Source organism: Zeus faber, assembly GCF_960531495.2.
Source record: "Zeus faber genome assembly, chromosome: 3".
Taxonomy (NCBI): Eukaryota; Metazoa; Chordata; class Actinopteri; order Zeiformes; family Zeidae; genus Zeus; species Zeus faber.
Window position 1 is genome coordinate 23,969,513 of NC_137190.1, and position 15,622 is coordinate 23,985,134.

At 45.3% G+C, this 15,622-nt stretch overlaps 1 protein-coding gene across 1 annotated transcript in view; it reads right to left on the bottom strand.

Annotated features, from left to right (window-relative positions):
- shank2a (SH3 and multiple ankyrin repeat domains 2a) overlaps positions 1-15,622 on the bottom strand; it is a gene marked incomplete at its 3' end in the record, with an annotated part of 109,005 nt that overhangs the window by 16,313 nt on the left and 77,070 nt on the right. The window lies entirely within an intron of this gene.

A 15,622-nucleotide genomic window follows, 5' to 3' on the forward strand; every position in this document is an offset into this window, starting at 1 on the left:
GAACAAATTGATGAAGAGGTGAAAAAAAGGTGATAAAAGGTCCAGTGCAAATTGCACCATGCAAGGTGTCAGTGTGCTTTTTTGACAAATGTCATGCACATTTATAGGCACAGAAATAGTCTAAAACGAATCCCCAAAACTTGAGTTAATCTGGTCATCGCGCCAGGGGCGGTCTTAGTATTTTGGAGGCCCGATGCAGAACCAATGTGAGGCCCTTCACCACCTCAAATGCAAGCGTGGCAAATAAACAAAAACTATTTAGAGGGAGTGCTTTTCAGTGAGCAAACCTAAATGAGAATTCTAACTGAAACATTCGCTCTCTTCAATAGAGGAAGTAGAGTAAGACAAGGGGACAAGAAAACAACTATGAATATATTATACTTTTATAACTTGTACTCCGTTACTATTTCAAATTCCATATTAACTGACTCAGGAGTCAAAAGTCACTCCAGCAAAAGAGTAATTTTCTCGTTTTGTTCGCGACTCTAATTGCAGCGACTCACAGGCTGAACTGAGACTCCAATCTGGAACGAAAAGAGCCCAGAGTCCAAACAGAGGCAATGACACCCGAACCGTGAGCCGCTGATGGGATCTCTATACTGGACATAAAGTGTTCAAACTTTATGTCCAGTATATTCTATTAGAAATCGTATTTATCCTGTATTCACTCTACGTGTAAATACAAATGGATTCATTTTAATAGAAAACAATGGAACACCATTTTCTATTAGATTATAAATATATAATTCAGAATGGAATTAAGGACTTGTTGTTCATGATTTTACACAGATTCCATCCTGTCAGGTCCATCATATGTAAATTGTGACTACTTACTGAGGATAATTAGCAAACCCTGAAGTATTGTTATGTTAATTTTTCCTTCTTGTTTGTTATTTATTTTTATTGACGTTATCGTACATCTCTCATGGACAATTTTAATTTTAGAACCTCATTTGGAATATATACCATATGATATAGAGAGGTACTAAAAATATGTCTGTCTATCTATCTATCCATCTGTCTGTCTATCTATATAAGCTGCTGCCGGAGGGCTTCAGGATTCGAGGACTTGAGGGTTCGATGCCCAGTGAGCTTTTGAAAGCCTGCACCTCGAGGGCTCGTTTAAGAGACCAGGCTCAAGCGTTAAGTCAACCCGGTGGCGCGACGGTTCACGGACACTGCCTTCAAGCGCTCAAGTCCAGACTTTTCCTTCCAAGTCCTGTTCCTTTAAACAAATGATTGGAGAAGATGACCAAGCTCAGTAATACCTGGTGGCTCAAAGAGATATGATGCTGTCGGAGGGCTCGAGGGTTTAATGCTGAGTGAGCTTTTTTGAAAGGTGCCCGGAGACAAGTCATAAGTCATACAAGGACATAGGTCGACCTGGTGTCATGATCCTTAAGGTACTGCCATTAGAGGTTCAAGTCCAGACTTTTCTATCCAAGTCCTATTCCTTTAATCAAATGACAGCCGGGCTTCACAAGACTTAATGGCTCAAAGTGGTAAGTGGTTGGATGAGAACTTAAGTTTTGCAGGACTTGGTGGTGTAATCACGCACCCAGAACATGTCCGTGGATGTCGGACGGGCAGCCTGTTCAACTCCCACTCTGCTCCGGGAGCTGGATCGGCGCAACAACAAATCCTACTGCGATGGGTCTGGAGGGGTGGGGGGGCTTTTTGCCGCGATGATGATGCTGGAGGGTTTTCTGAGAGAAAGCTGTGCGTGGCTGACGTATTGAAACACCTCAGAACTGACTGTTGTTATAGAAATAAAGAAAAAAGCAATGTTTTCATGTTCATGACATCAGTAAATATCTAGTATCTATCTCACATTACAGATGGTGTCTGAACCAAGACCACACATTTTGTGGCCATCTTACATTGTTGTTGAGATCCAATACTCCACTGTTGTAGATGTGAAGGTGTGTAACATCATGGGAAGATGTATGAGAGCATTGATGGTAGAACCTGATGTCAACATGACAGGAGATATGCTATGTTTTTCTTTGTCTATATATATTCTTTTCTCTGGGGGCGTTCTTCGTTGGTCTTTGACGGTCTTTATTTCTACCACAGCGGTCAGTTCGAGGTGTTTCAAAACTTGACCTTCACCTTAGCTTTGAGATACGCACATCCTAATTATTCTGTGTATGCAATGTTTTGTAATTGCAGCTTCAGATCACTGTTGAATCGTTTGTTTTCCACAACTTTCTAGGTGCTCCAAACCCTGCTTGGTCTAAGTCAAGTGAAGTATCTCATCCCGAGCAGTTGTTTGACATTTACTGGAACAGAGGAGAACAGAACAACCCCTAACTGTGTAGACCCGTACTTAAGCAAGGACAAACTGCTTATAAAAAACAAATATTATTTGGGAAAGAAACTGCCCAGTGCTGCCAAGTGGGCGATACATAATGTAAATGACAATGGAGCAGGAACAGCTGGGGCAGTAGCCAAATGCACCACAGACAAAAGGAGATGCATGATGAAAAGAGAGGCACTGAGCAGGCCAGCAAAGCAATCTCCGAGCAGAGGACCGTCATGGTTAATGCAGCTCTGTTTATACAGTGAAGTTCATTAATAAATAACTATCTCACAATCCCCCCAGCTTTCAAGAGCCTAAATTAAATGGCATTTAAGTAAATATACTGTATAAAGGTTATTTATTATGTATAGTGCGTTTCCTCATGAAGCGGCTTCACAAGCCTCTGCATGTTTCAAGGACAAGACAAGGCCGTGGTACGAGAGGCCGTTCAGGCCAAAATTCATACTCCAGCTCTCATGTACACACAAATATCACATCTGATGTGGAATGTGTCTCATCCATTCAAAATGTATGGTTGGAATTAAAAGTTGTATAGAAAAGAGATGACTGGATAGAGATGTACTGATCTGTGACCGATCTTGTACAGATAGCAAGTAGCAAGATAGCAATCTATGAGAAGGCAACCCAGTCTCGCGCATCTTCGTGCTTGTAGTCACGAAAATTAAGCTATTGAATCGTGTCCCGGAGTACGATTGCACGACTTTTTTTGTGCTGCTACCCAAAACAAAATTTAAACTCATTAATTTGAATAGTGAGATGTTTTCATGCTACCCAAAACAACATTTAAAACAATTTTTCTTCAACTTTAGAAGCAGGGGGCCATGGGGAAAGGAGGAGGGGTTCGTGGGTGGCACAGATACGTACGTTAAAACTAAAACTAACCTGACGAAAGTAAGGCGGGGAGGTTGGGGTCATTGATGTATTAAAATTTTAAATATATGGCTTTAAATTCTGTTCTATCACAAAATAAAAGAGGGATACTGGTTTTGCTTTTTCTCTCAATGGTCTATTAAATCCATGGTTGGGTGGGAATAGGGGTATAGGGTCATACTCTCAGTATGAATTTCATTCATAGATACAATTTGACTGTATAAAATAGCAGCGTTTGCTTGCCTGAGCACCCATCAGCCAGTCCAGTAAACATTTCCATGGTAACAGCGAGCTCCACCAATCAGAGACATTGCTGTTACATCTAGGATTGTGGGAAATGCAGTCTCCATGACATAGCAAATACATTTTTTATTTCTGAAAACAAGGTTGATATCATACGGACTTGTGGCTTTCACAGAAGCAAAAACAAATTATTATATACATTGAGAAATATTAACACAATGATTTATGTACGTTTCAAACCCTGACATTAACCCTAACCCTAGAAACTACCAAAAGATTCTACGCCATTTTGTAATGCAGCTTGATGCAATTGCCTCATGGGTAAGGTAGTTATATCATTATTAACCTAAAAGGGAAAAGGTATGGTTGAAAAAACACATGCATATTTGTGGGGAATATACCTGTGTTGTCAGAATTTACATATGTCATTTGCAAAGCCCTGAATTATACAGTTAGACCATTTTAAGTGGAGTCCCCTATTGACACTACCAGTTCAAGTTCAAGTTAAAGTGATTATTTGTCACATACATATACATACGGTCCTCTCAAAGGTGCTTTTTTACCTTAAAATAGCAGCTTCAAAATATTTTTTATGGTTCACTGACTTGTAATATGGAGAATGGCACCTCTTTCATTCCCACCCACCCCCCGAACGCCTGTTCTTGCACTCTGCGACTTGTGTGTTCGGGTTTGAAACTGCTGGAAGCGTGTTACGCTTTACGGCACTACGTCACTTCCTTGATTTTTGGCCCAAGTTATTACAGTTTTTTTTGCCTGGTAAAATTAATAATAAGAATAAAAAAAAAAGAAAATGATATACTTGTCAGGTGTAACGTCTGGTAGTAATGTTCATACAAAACGTAGCCGCTCCACCCGACAGCGCAGATGAGACTGGCCAGTTTTTACGCCCGGCACCCGCATGTCAACCCACGTGCACCGGACCTTACTTTCATTGCGCCACGGGGTTTGTTTCACCCTCTGACTCGTGTGCGCGAGCGGATATTCCAGGCCGAGCACATCTGATACTGACACCGGTAGCAGGGGGCCCCGTCCCCCTCCACGCCCTCTCACCCCACGGCTCCGGGAAGTGGCGAGGTCTGTGCAAGGGGCACTGTAACCTAGGTGTACATTCAATTTGCGTTCGTAACATAGACTGTTATTGAAACGTGAGCGATAAGGCTCAAATTTGTCCGGTAAAATAAATGATCTTCGGACACCGGACCGAGTTTTACGACAGTGGTGTAAAAGTGCAATTGCACTCAGAAACCTTATACCTTATTTTGGTAGCTCTTTTAATTACTGAGATAATGGGCTTTAAAGGTGACCTCTGGTCGGGGTTCAAAGGTCAGTATCTCAGTTTAGGATCCTCTGAAATCTCTCAAACTTACATATGTTAACCGACAAGATGAGACCTTTCCAAAAATGGAAAGTGTGTTTGTTCTCCAAGAAATCCAACCCTGCCATGGCAGTGGGGTGTCAAGTGTGGATTCCCAGAACATTCACAATGTAAATAGAATAAAAATCACTTTTTTTTTATACTTTGTTGAATCAATTTCTAGAATCATCAATCAAACTTTGATTGCCCTTTTTCAGCATCAACGATAACATGGACGATAACACTCCATGTCTCAGATACTACAAGGTCAGATGTAGTTAATACACTACAGCTTAACTCAACACAAATAGCCACATTTCATCATTTCATTCACTAATAGGCTGTGAAACCAAAAAGGCTTGTACCAAATACACACATACACACTCACACTCGCAAAGAGACACACACACAAAATGACACAGACACATTTTACTATGCAGTGTGCACTCTCTTAAAAACATCTGTGTGGGCTTACTCGGACAGACTTATTCTAATCTTATTATGGACTCATTTAATACAGGTCCTCCTTCCCGCCTCCAGCCTCTCCACCTCTCCTCCCCTCGGTCAGACGAGGGCCGGCCACGGAGAGTGGGAGGAGGAGGAGGGGAGGAGTCCGAGGAGGAAATAAAAGGATGAAAAGAGGTGAAGCAAAAGCGCGACTCTGGCCCCGAAGCGATGGAGAAAGGCCGTGGAAGGAAGAGATACAAGAGGGAGACACAAAGGGAAAGAGACAGGGGGGAAGGAAGCAGTGGAGCTGTAGATGAGAGGAAGAAGGAGAGAAACTCTCTTTCCTCTTTTCCATCTTCCATCAGCCACGGTGTCACAGCGGCAGCCATTTTGATAATTAGAGAGAAATGCCCCAACAGCTGGTCTGGGCTGACCTGGTGTTCCCTTCATCCTGACCCACACACACGCACGCACGCACACACACACACACACACACACACACACACACACACACAAACACACATTCCCTGGTCGTTGTACGGCTTTGTATAATTGTGGCGGACCAAGGGCAGTGGTCATGGGAGCATTCCTAATGTTTGTCTGCCTTGCAGAGTGGATCGGTGCACGGGCTCGTCAGCCGACCAGGAGCAATCATTATTATTATTTATTATTTATACTTGTGGCCAGATAGCCTTTTTGTTTATCTTTATATTGGAAAAACTCTCCCCATGTTGGCAAACCATGGAAAGAAAGACTCCGTCTCCCTCCCTAAACCGCTACCCGTGGACAGACTCCCACAAGTGGCTCCTGAACAGGGACTCGGGAGGGGCAGGGCGCCGACTGAAAGATGCCCCGGAGCCGATCCGCTGGCTGTGGATGCGCCTCGCGGACCTGGAGGAGTGGGCCTTCCTCCGCTGCCAGCTGGAGCGCATCCTCGCCAGCCTGGTCACTAGCCCTACGCCGCCAACCTGGAGCCGGCCAGAGTGACCAGACCTGCGTCCGACCCCAGGATCCACGCAGGATTCGCCGGGTCCCCAGCTCGTCGCGATGGAGGAGAATGTCCAGGGGGTCGCTTTGTCTGACCCCAGGACCCGTGCGGGATTCCCCGGGTCCTGGGGACCTGAGAGCAAAGTTACACGCGATGTTTCGGCCTTATTCATGGGAGAATTTGCTCCGTGCTCAGGAACGTCAGCACCTATTATACGACTCGGCTCGGCTCACACAATTTGCTCAAGGAGACAAGCGGTTAGTGTTGCTCCCTACGTCCAGCTTTAAATTGCTCGCGAAGTGGCAAGGGCCTTTTGTGGTCACACGGCAGGTTGGCGAGGTCCATTATGAGGTTGGATGATCTGACAGGCAGGGGGCGACACAGATCTATCTCCTGAACCTCTTAAAAGAATGGAGGAAGGGAGCGACAGTGGCTCTGGTCACGCCTGTCATTGAACGGGATGAGCTAGGGTGAGAGGTGCCGATGATACCACGGCCCTGTTAAGGGACCGTCTCTCTCCGTTCCAGAGGGCGGACATGGCTGCACTTCAGCGTTGCTTCTCTGATGTTTTCTCCTCCCTGCCAGGCCTCACGTTCTTCAAACACCACCATGTTGAGATGACCCTGGGGGTGGAGGTGTGCTCTCGGCCCTATCGGCTGCCCAGACATAAACGCAAGAGGCCATGCTGGACATGGGTGTGATAGAGGAGTCCACGAGTGACTGGTCTAGTCCCATCGTCCGCGGTCTGGTTCTGTGTAGACTACCGAAGGGTGAACGCGGTGTCAAAGTTTGACACCTACCCAATGCCCTGGGTCGATTAACTCCTCGACCAGTTAGCTACGGCTTGTTTTTCATGACATTTAACCAAGGGCTACTGGCAGATTCCCTTGTCTCAGGAATCCAAGGAAAAATCTGTGTTCTCCACTCTGTTCAGGCTGTACCATTTTTGCAAACTTCTGGGAAGACAGACAGTTTGACAGAGATAGTGTGGGAAGAAAGGGGACAGAGAGAGGATGACATGCAGCAAATGGCCACATGAATTGAACCTTGGCTGCTGCGGTAAGTACTGAGCCTTGTATATGGTGCGCCCTTGCAGGGAGCTTTCTTAATCTGGAGCCTCATTCCTCCTGCGTCTGAAATCATTATTATTATTTATTATTTATACTTGTCGCCAGCGAGCCTTTTTGTTCACTTTATAATAAAAACTCTTGCCATGTTGGCAAACCATGGAAAGAAAGACTCCGTCGCCCTCCCTAAACCCCTTCTTGTGGGCAGAGACGACCACAATAATCTAGTCTGACAGAAGAGTACACACACACAAAATAAATACACGTGCTAAATCACATACTGTACGTAACACACACACACACACACACACACACACACACACACACACACACACACACACACACACACACACACACACACACACACACACACACACACACACACACACACACACACACACACAGCAAACAAAAACACATTTATTTTGGCCAATGTCATGATGTACAGGCATTTTTTATTTTAGTGTATGTGTTTATGTGTAAATTAAAATTGGGATTGGCGAAGGATAACAATAAAAATAAAAATGTGAAAAATAGAAAGATACAGTACCGCACAGTGTGTCAAAGAGGATCCAAAAGTAGAACCTGCCTTCCCCCGGGAAAATGGATTATGCTTTGATGCATTCATGAGTAAATCACTCCAATTAAATAGCTCATCCAGACTTTCGCAAACAAGTTATGGAAAAAAGCGAGAGGTTAAGTAAGGGATTGTGTTTGTGTCTATATGATGCACTGCAAAATATTGACGATAAGTGAGTGGGATGAATTACCGATAAGATATATAAATTTATATTCAATTCAAATCAAAGCGCTTTATTGGCACAGGGAAACATACAGTCTGTTTTCATTGCCAAAGCAAAGGGAAAACAAAAAAAGAAAAGTATAAATGTGTAAATGTACAATGAAAGATGTATGTCGCAATGAAAAAAAATGTATATACAAGGCTAAAATAAAATAAAAACACCATTTTAAATCTGCAGTTAAGTGGAAATAATGTAGTTTGAAAATATATTTACAGAAAAATGTAAATGTTGCTGTTAAAAATATACTGTATATATTAGAGTATGTTATTAGTAAGTAAATATTCCAGGGAATGAGTAATAAAGGGTGAAGAAGAAGGTCCAAAGAGGCGAGTTGCTGGGAACACACATAAATGCACATAGAGCATGAACCCAAATGCTCCCAAAATGCTCTCTCTCTCTCACACACACACACACACACACACACACACACACACACACACACACACACACACACACACACCCCAAATTGTCCTCAAAAACTGAGTAAAGAAAATTATGTAAAGACAGTTTCCAAAATACAATGGCATTCCCAATTCTTTAAATTTTGCTGTAAAAAAACAGATTATTCAGATTATTCCAAGCCTTCATAAGGCACTTTTTTTCATCAAGTAGAAGAGCCTACTCAGAAGACATTATCATTGTCATGCCATTACAAGTTCCACAACATTAACCATCGTCCTCTAGACCAGTTAGCCGAGCGGAGGCTGCCCCAAATCTGTTTCCCCACCCTGTACCCAGTCCATCGTCTCAAACTCGTTCCATTGCCCCGAACCCGTCCGGTTGCCGTCTAATCTCAAGGGGTGCTTCCCTGCCTACCTCGCTAACAGCTAACTGCCAGTCGCTAATCTGATTAATCAATCATATAATCGGACCCATCCAGGCACATGCTAAGAGGATACGCAGCTAATCCACCCTCTTTACGAGAGGAAAACAATTGGAGGCCCGCTCCCTCTCTCCTCTCCCTCTCTCTTTCTTTCTCCCCCCCTCTCTCAGGAGTTTGACATGTGTGAGCTGAGAGCATGGAAATTTGTTTGTTCTACAAACTTTAAGCAGTTAACATTTTTTTCTGTCTTTTCTGTTCTTTATTCACGTTGTAGTGGTTTGTGTGTGCTGTAGTGTACTTTTTGTTACTTTTGTTGTTACTTTTTGTTGTTTTAATTTATTGTTTAGATTTTGTTTATTGTTTAGTTTGTTGTCTTTTGGTCTGTTTAGCCCGACCCCGGCTCTGTCCCTGCGGCACGGAGGGCAGGATCAGTCGGAACCCGGTGTGAGTGTGGAGCAGGACCTGGAGGCTGTGGCCCCGGAGGCCGGGGCCCAGTACTTGTCTTTCGCCGCTAGAATGAGCGGGACGGATTTTGTGAAGCAGGAGTGCTTCGGAGCCAACTGGTGGAGAGCGGCCCTGCCCTTTTCCAGGGTGGTGATCTTGCGAGTCCCCCCGTTCATCCCCAATGAGGCGCTGGAGCGAGAGCTGCGGCGCTTCGGTAAAATTGTAAGCCTTAAACAATCTTAAAACAATCGCACAATGGGGTGACCTGCGGAGGCAGGTCCTCATGCTGCTTAGCTCCTTGGAGTAGGAACTGGACGTCAGGTTCAGGGTCAAGCATGGAGAGGGCTACGACATGGTTTATGCTAATTCGGGAAACGTAAAGTGCTTTAAGTGTGGGGACCTAGGGCACAAGAAGGCCGGGTGCCGTCAGTGCTTCGGCGGCGGGGAGCGGAGACACTCCTCAGGCTTGGAGCATGGCCGGGAGCTTGGCATTGATGCTCCCCCCACACTGACCGGGGATGTGCCTCCCTCGCAGGCTGCGGACCCCCCAGCCACTCCGGGAGTGCCGACCCCCATTTTATTTTCGCCTAGTTTGCAGGTGACTATTGTCCACAGTGGAGGTAGTGGTGGGGCTTTATTTCAGGGCAGTTTTAAAGCTGCAGGACACCGGAGAGGACTTTATTTTAGCAGTGGGACTGGACCTGCACTGTAGATTTTACTGTGGACAGGACTGGTGAGGAACCCCAACTTGTCTGCACTTCTCACGCAGTTCAGTTTGGTTGATGCCTGGAGGATTAAACACCTTGACTCCAGGCAGTACAGCTGGGTGAAGGTGTCGGGGGGATGGTGAGTGCAGCCAGGCTGAACAGGGTCTATGTGTGCAAGGCCGTCAGCCCCAGGTTAGCACGGAGTTCCATCACCCCGGTTGGTTTTACCGTCACTATTTAACTTCTGTTCAACTTTCTTTTTTAGACAAGAGGAGAAACATCTCCTATTGGCATTTCAACACCAAACTTTTACAGGACAGGTTCTTTTGTGATCGTTTTAAGGATTTTGGGGCTTTTTGGGGCACAAAGAAATATGATTTTGAGTCCTCGAGCCAGTAGTGAGAAGTAGGGAAGGCCCAGATAAGGACTTTCTGCCAGCAGTAATCTGCATACTCCACTACACACACCAGGGTGGTGCTAAGCACCCTGGAGACAGAGATTCAAAATATAGAAAACAACCTAATCACAAACAGCAGCATGGACGAGGATTTACAATTACAGGACAAAAAGGAGCAGTTATCTTTATTTTTACGCCAGACAGCGAAGGGGGCTCTAATAAGGGCCCGTTTTATGTCTATTAATGATATGGATGCTCCCAGAAGTTTTTTCTTTCATTTGGCGAGGACTGCGGCCCAGAGGAAGCTGATGGCCTGCCTCGGTCTGCCCGATGGGATGGCGACCGACCCGGTGGAGATTAGGAGGCTGACTGTGGAGTTCTACGCTGCCCTCTACAGGGTGGAGGACTGCGAGGAAGAATCCCCCGCACAGCTCCTTCAGGGGCTCCCTCAGCTGGGAGAGGAGGAGCAGGTCGCCCTGGACAGCCCCGTCACCCTGGAGGAACTCACCGCTGCAGTGGGGAAGATGGCACTGGGCAAGGCGCCAGGAGTGGACGGGCTTCCTGCTGAGTTTCTCAGACATTTCTGGAGCTGCCTGGGGTGCTGGAATGTGTGGGGAGGGGCTCCCTACCAGGAGCAGGGCTGCCCCGTCTCTGCTGCACAAGAAGGGAGACCTGGCGCTCCCCAAAAACTGGAGGCCGGTAGCCCTCCTCTGCGCAGACTACAAGCTGCTCTCCAATGTGCTTGCCGACAGGCTCAGAGAACACCTGGGGCTAGTGGTACACAGAGACAAGGCCTACTGCATCCCTGACAGGACCATCAGGGACAATTTATTTTTAATGAGGGACATTTTTGACACGTCAATTATATGATCTCACTCTGGGTGTACTTTGGAGGGAGGGGACACCCCCCAGTACGCTAGGTGGTCTCAGGTGGGGAAGGGCCGGGATGAAAGTGCTAGGGATGTGCATCTAGGCTCAGAGCAGTTTCAGGAGAAAAACTGGGAGAGTCTGCTAGAGAAAATGACAGCCTGACTCTCCATGTGGAAATGGGGGCTGCCCCAGCTGTCCTACAGAAAGAGAGTTCTGTTGGCCAACAACCTGGTGGCCTCATCCTTGTGGCATAAACTGAGGGTCCTAACTCCACAAAGGGGCCTTATCATCCATTTCTTCTGGTCAGGGCAGCATTGGCTCCTGTACTGTACCTTCCGGTGCAGGAGGGAGGACAGGGCCTTATATACATCAAGGCCCTGGCCACAATGTTCAGGCTCAAGGCGGTACAAAGGCTCCTCTACACCCCAGGACTGGCCGCACACCGCCAGGCTGCTGCTGAGGAGGGCTGGCCAGCTGTACTACGACAAACACCTGTTCCAACTCCAGCAGCAAGAAATGGACATGACCAGCTTGACACCTTTCTACAAATCTGTGTTACAGTCTTGGCAGGTGTTCAAGGCACAGTGCGAGGCCAGCCCTACACCTGGAATGTTGATCTTGGAGGAACCACTCTTTTTCAAATCCAGCCTGTGAGCCCAGAGTCTGTTGTCTCCCAGCCCAAGGACCAGCCCGTTGGATTCCGATTACCCAGAGTTAGGAAGAGAGAGGAACATCAAGCGGAGAACGAGCGGACACATGCACACACACACCCAGATATGCATTACCCCCCTACACATACAGTATGTCGAGGTGCGCACATGCACACAACTACACGCACAACAAACATGCATAGTTCAGTTTCCATTCTGAGATTATTTATATTTTTATTTATACGAGAGTTCTCAACAGCAGCAGTCCTGATTCCATTCCATTCAAACATGAAGCCTCACTCCTAATGGAGGATCAGAGGATGATATGAGGGGGGTGGCTGCTGTGTGTCAGCAGTCTTCGCCAAGGCTCTGCAAATATGCATACGAAATGCATGCGTCTGCAAAACTATGAGCACATTTTAATGCATTTGTTTTTCTGACTTCCTTTAATCCTAGATTAGCTTCATAAACCTGGATACTGGGATAAATATCACACTCCGCTATGAACAGTATATCTGGAATAAATTGCCAATATAATGTGAAAATATCCGGTACTTCTAAAAAGTGTGTGATAGAGTTCAGGTATTTTCAGTGCATCTGAAAAAGTCTGCACATGCATTGTCTGCACAACATCTGTTGATGTTACGCTCACTGACTCATAAGGGATGTGAACCCATTAGTGCAACACAAAAACAATCAGGAAAGAAGTCAAAGTCCACAAGGTTTATTCCAAAAAAACAGGCAGGGGTCAAACCCAGGATATCAGTCAGAGAAGGCAAACCTATCTGGCAGCGAAAAGGCAGAGAATCAGGGTCAGGGGAATCAGGCAGTGGTTTGGACAGAAGGTGCAGGAAAGAGGTAGTAGTGCGGGAATGCTCAGCGTAATGCATGAGACAATCTGGCAGGGAACAAAGGGAAGTGGACTGGTATTTATGCTGAGGGAAGAACGAGGGAATGAGCTGCAGGTGGGAAAAAACAGGTGAAGGGAAGGGAGTGACAGCAAAGCAAAAGGAAGTGGACGGATCTGAAATGACATGGAGGTCAGTGACATGGCATGAGGAAAAGACCAGATAAAAATAATACATGAAAACAAATAAAAATACTGGGACATCATGGAGAACTTATGACAGTTGATACGACAAGTTCAAAAGAACCGCTTTGCTTTATTCAGTATTATTTGTGGGTGCAATGATGAAAAACTGCAATTTACTTGTGTGCAGTCCACTTTTATCCATTCGCTCTTTTTTTAAATACATTGATCAGCCACAACATTAAAACTACCGACAGTGGAGTGAATAACATTGCTCATCTCGTTCCAATGGCACCTGTCAAGAGGTGGGATATATCAGGCAGCAAGTGAACAGTCAGTTCTTGAAGTTGATCTGTTGGAAGCAGGAAAAATGGGCAAGCGCAAGGATCTGAGCTTTGACTTTGACAAGGACCAAATTGTGATGGCTAGACGACTGGATCAGAGCATCGCCAAAACAGCAGGTCTTGTGGGGTGTTCCCGGTATGCAGTGGTTAGTACCTACCAAAAGCGGTCCAAGGAAGGACAACCGGTGAATCTGCGACAGGGTCATGGGCACCCAAGGCTCATTGATGCACGTGGGGAGGGAAGGTTGGCCCGTCCGGCCCGAACCCAGGGAAGAGCTACTGTAGCACAAATTGCTGAAAAAGTTAATGGTGCTACGATAGAAAGGTGTTAGAACACACAGTGCATCGCAGCTTGCTGTATAAGGGGCTGTGTAGCCGCAGACCGGTCAGAGCGCCCATGCTGACCCCTGTCCACTGCCCAAAGCTCCTACAATGGGCACAGGAGCATCAGAACTGGACCATGGAGCAATGGAAGAAGGTGGCCTGGTCTGATGAATCACGCTTTCTTCTACATTATGTGGATGGCCAGGTGCGTGTGTATTGTTTACCTGGGGAAGAGATGGCACCAGGATGCACTATGGTAAGAAGACAAGGCAATCCCAATAAGCTCTATTCACGGTAGGGGTGTCCAACTCATTTTGGGTTGAAGGGTAAAATGAGCCAAATTGCGACTGCAGCTGGATTACCTTTTGTTAAACCCTGATTTGAGGTCTGTGTCAGTGTTGCTCTTTTGAGCAAATACAATTGGAATCAAGCATATGGAATTACAGGGCATAGGTTGGTTTGACGCCGTTACTGTTAACGCTTCCCAAAGTCTTGGTTAGTCAACGTTACTGCAGTGACAGAATCAGTAAATTCTAGATTCATTGTCACACAAATAATTACAATTAACAATATCTTTTTTGTTCATTTTATGCCACTATTATGGAGGCAAAATATAAAAATCTTGATAGTTTACAATGTGTCCCACAGGTCTGAAATGTACTAGTGGTGGTAACGACATGAATTACAGTTTTCCAAGTTCATCACTTCTCGCATCACTTCTAGGGGTGGAACAGATCACAGAACTCGCGGTTTGGATCGCATCACGGTTTGGAGTCACGGATCGGATAATTTTTCAGACGGGCAAAAAAAACAAAAAAACATTGAGACAATATAACTTTGCTCTCCATTTATTCTGTAACACTTAAAGCAAGGAACTTCTGCCCATGATCTTAAATGAAAACAACAGTCAAGATGTCCAATGTTTAAATACATCTTTCTAAAAAATATTCAATATTCAATTGTTAAATTAAAATGCGAAATGAGGCAAGCACGATAGCTTCTTCCTTTAAACATGGTAGTGAATGAAAAAATATGATTCGATTCGCCCCCAGTAACTGAACTTAATTCATATACAGTAGGTAACCTGTGTCATGTTCATTCACAACATGTTGCGAATGATAGCGCGACATACCGTAAACCAATCATTGCACTTCAAAGTAAAACACAGCACGCATCTGTCTTGGCTTTTCTTTTCACTGCAACTCTACATCCAAATTTAGGGAATTATTACTTTGAAAAGTAACAGCGGCAGTTAAATTGTATTTCACTATGATGGTTACATTTTGCAATTAATACGCGGTTCACATGCGTGCCGAACTGTGTGTGGGCGATCTGTACAAATGACGGATCAACTACGTTCCGCTACACCACTAATCACTTCCGACACAAAGTTTCCGAGTTCCCGTGAACGCAGCATCACTTCTGACGCAAATTTGTTTCCCAAGTTCCCGTAAACGCAGCATCACTCCTGACACGAATTACAGTTTTCAGAGTTTCTGTCAACGCAGCGTCACTCCTGACACAAATTACAGTTTTCCGAGTTCCCATGAACGCAGCATCACTCCTGACACAAATTACAGTTTTACGAGTTCCCGTGAGCGTTGCTGTCTCTCTGAACCACAGAGCCGTGTCCGTGTCTCCTAATGTAGTACCAGAGAAAGAGTCCATTAGTTAATCGATAGCAGATGACGTCTTTTCACGACAAAAAGTAAAAATTTTAAATGTAAAAATAAAAATATAAAATGCTAAAGTGGGTCGCCAAATATACTTTGGCCGCCGTTAATATACATGGGCAGCCTGCCCAAGTTTAGTCTGTGTGTGGGAAACACTGGTGTAGTAATACATGTCTACCTATTGCAGAAGAGCCATCTGTATTGGATCCAGTTCTATCTATTATTTATGCCAACTAGATAAAAA